We start from the raw sequence: 3,244 nt of genomic DNA, 5'->3' as shown, positions 1-3,244 counted from the left end.
TCTTGCACAGCTTCTGTGGGACAGGGAGGAAAAGGCACTGGGGAGAACTGGGGTTGGCTTTGACCTGGCTGCCTGGAAAGCAGCCTGTGAAGAGTGAAGCCTTTTCCTTTCCTGGGCTGGAACCAGGGGGCAGAGGCTGAAGCTGTGCAGGGGGAGGTCTGGGATGGATGTGAGGAGGAAGTTCCTGGCAGAGAGAGTGATTGGCACTGGAATGGGCTGCCCAGGGAGGTGGTGGAGTGGCTGTGCCCGGAGGTGTTGCAGCCAAGCCTGGCTGGGGCACTTAGTGCCATGGTCTGGTTGGTTGGGCAGGGCTGGGTGCTAGGCTGGGCTGGAGGAGCTTGGAGCTCTCTGCCAACCTGCTTGGTTCTGTGATGCTAAGGAGATCTCCCATGTGCCACCCTAGCTGGAAGCCTTCTCCCATGTGCCAGGCTGGTTGGGTGCTCTCTGCCTGAGGCTTTGGGGTTTGGTTTGTTTGGTTTCCCACCTGGCTGTTAGCCAAAGCTCTCCCTGCCCAGACCTGGTGGCCTTTGCTTGCTCTGCACTGCTCCTCCTCCTGCCCCCACCCCCGCAGCACCTGAGGCCAATTGCAGTCTCCTCCCCCCCCAGCTGTGGCCACTTTGCCCTCCCTGCTCCCTGCCCCATATAAGCAGAGCAGGAGGAGCCCAGCCCCAAGCTGGGCCCATTGCGGGCCAAGGGAGCCTCTGCCTGGCGTCCAGGTGAGTGCCCGCGGGCGAGCACCGGGTGCGTGGTGGAGGCTTTCAAAGGCCGGGGGGCCTGGCTGGCCCCCCGGCTAGCTAGGGCTACCTTAGGGCTACTGACCAACCGCGACCTCCTCCTTAGCCACGGGTGCTGAGTGTGTGCTGTGGTGGAGGCTGAGCTGTGTCTGGGGGGCTGCGTCCTGGAGGGTTTGCTCCTAGGTTCTGCAGGGGGTGCGGAGACTGCCCCGGAGCAGGGGCTGGGAGCGGAGCCGGAGCCGGGAGCGGGAGCCGCAGCGAGAGCCGGAGCCGGGAGCGGGAGCCGCAGCGAGAGCCGGAGCCGGGAGCGGGAGCCGCAGCGAGAGCCGGAGCCGGGAGCGGGAGCCGCAGCGAGAGCCGGAGCCGGGAGCGGGAGCCGCAGCGAGAGCCGGAGCCGGGAGCGGGAGCCGCAGCGGGAGCCGGAGCCGGGAGCGGGAGCCGCAGCGGGAGCGGGAGCCGGAGCTGGGACCGGAGCTGGGAACGGACCAGGAGCAGCAGCTGGTAACGGAGCTGGTAACGGAGCAAGAGCTGGTAACGTAGAGAGGAGAAGGAAGGCAGCAAAGGCTGCCCGGGGGCAGGCAGAGAGCGGCGGCAGGAGGGCAGGAGCCGCCCGGGGGCAGGCAGAGAGCGGCGGCAGGAGGGCAGGAGCCGCCCGGGGGCAGGCAGAGAGCGGCGGCAGGAGGGCAGGAGCCGCCCGGGGGCAGGCGGAGAGCGGCGGCAGGAGGGCAGGAGCCGCCCGGGGGCAGGCGGAGAGCGGCGGCAGGAGGGCAGGAGCCGCCCGGGCAGGAGAAATAGGGGTGGGAGGGTAGCAGGAGCTGCCGGGGGAGGCAGCAGGGGTTGTTCTCTCGCTCTAACAGAAGGTTTGTGTTTTGCAGGGCTGGCTGGAGGAGCACAAAAGCTGCTGAGCGCTGGCAGGACCCTGGCGGACACCCGCCCAGGCTGTGCCGTGCCCCGGCAGGAGCTTTGCAGCAGCTGCTCTCCGCTGCGGGTTCATTGTCCTGCTGCAAGGAGGCTCTGGTGGAGCTCAGAGCTGCCTTGCAGCGCCTGAAGGGGCTCTCCAGGAAGGAGTCCCTGAGCCTTCTCTCGGGTCCCCTTCAGCTGTTGAAAGGAAGCTCTAAGGTGTCCTGGAGCCTTCTCCTCTCCAGGCTGAGCAGCCACAGCTCTCTCAGGCTGCCTTCACAGCAGAGCTTCTCCCACCCTCTGCTCATGTCTGTGGCCTGCTCTGGAACCCCTCCAGCAGGTCCCTGTCTCCCTTGTGCTGGGGTGCCCCAGAGCTGGCCCCAGCAGTCCAGGCTGAGGTGTGCCCAAAGCAGAGGGGCAGATGGTTCACAAGCACAGACACCACAGGCTGCCCAGGGCCCTTCCCACACTGCAGCTGCAGGCTTCAGTCAGATCCTTTTAGGATCAGACCTGGGAGACTTGAGGGCTAAGGCACCAGCAGCTCTGTCCTGCATGCCAGGGAAACAAGCACCAAACCAAGTGAGGCTTCTCTTAATTGCAGTGGAATTGCCCAAGCCAAGCACTAAGCCACTGAGCATGCAAGTGAGCTGGGTGGCTGCAGGAGCCTGAATAGCTTCATGAGGCTGCTCAAACACAGTGACCAGTTGGAAGCTGCTCCCCTGTGAAGCATTTTCACTCCCAGTGCTCTCCAAGCACCTCATGTGTTTTGCCCAACCCTTTCCTCTTTGGCCCCAAAGGTATTCATGAGGTGAAAGTGAGATCTTTGCCTTCCAGTAAGAACCAAAGAGAAATGCTTTGCTCTAAAAGATCTTGAAGCTTTCCTCTTGGTTTGTTGGCATCAGCTGGGCTGAATGCCACATTCCTGGCCAGGTGAGCTGAGTTAAAGGCAGCTGTGGATGAGCACAGACAAGTGCCAAGCAGAGGCCTGCTCACAAACTGCCCCAGCTGCAAGCATGAAGTGATGCCTCCATCTGTCTGTCCCCTCCTTGCCTGCTGGCCATGACCCTCACTGCAGTCCCTCTGCCTGCACTGCCTAACAGGGTCAGCAGTGCCAGAGCAGAGCAGGAGCCCCAGGCTGTCAGTGCACTCCAATGGCTTGGGCTGCAGCTCTGCTGAGCCCTAGGTTCAACCCTCCCTTCCTGGCCTTTTCCACCTGTGAAAGCCTTCAGCTGAGCCTGTAGCTCCTTCTGCTCACCCCTCCAGAGCAGAGGGGAGCCTCAGGCTGAACTCAGGCTAAGAGATGCTGGCAGCACTCAGGCAGAAGGCAGCATGAGTGAGAGGCATCTCATGGGCAGCTTTAAAGGACCTCTCTGATGCCAGAGAACCACAGCACAGTCAGGAGCTGTGGAGCTTCTTTACTGTAAGGCTCACAGAGCCCTGGAATAGGCTTCCCAGAGAGGCTGTGAGGTTGTCTCCTGTGGAGACTTTGAAGGCCTGTCTGGATGTGTTCCTCTGTGGTCTGTGTCAGGATTGTCCTGGTGTGGCAGGGAGGTTGGGCAGGATGATCTCCTTGGGTCCCTTCTAACCCCTAACATCCTGTGAGCTGTGAC

At 62.7% G+C, this 3,244-nt stretch overlaps 1 long non-coding RNA gene across 1 annotated transcript; it reads left to right on the top strand.

The window, feature by feature from the left end:
* The first annotated feature begins 1,201 nt into the window (after positions 1–1,201).
* Positions 1,202–2,833, top strand: LOC135184729 (uncharacterized). The gene is made up of 2 exons (XR_010306146.1): positions 1,202–1,247; positions 1,610–2,833. It is a non-coding gene; the product is annotated as an uncharacterized LOC135184729 (long non-coding RNA).
* The last annotated feature ends 411 nt before the right edge of the window (positions 2,834–3,244 follow it).

Source organism: Pogoniulus pusillus, chromosome 21, assembly GCF_015220805.1.
Source record: "Pogoniulus pusillus isolate bPogPus1 chromosome 21, bPogPus1.pri, whole genome shotgun sequence".
NCBI lineage: Eukaryota > Metazoa > Chordata > Aves > Piciformes > Lybiidae > Pogoniulus > Pogoniulus pusillus.
This window is presented reverse-complemented; position numbering and strand designations above follow the sequence as displayed.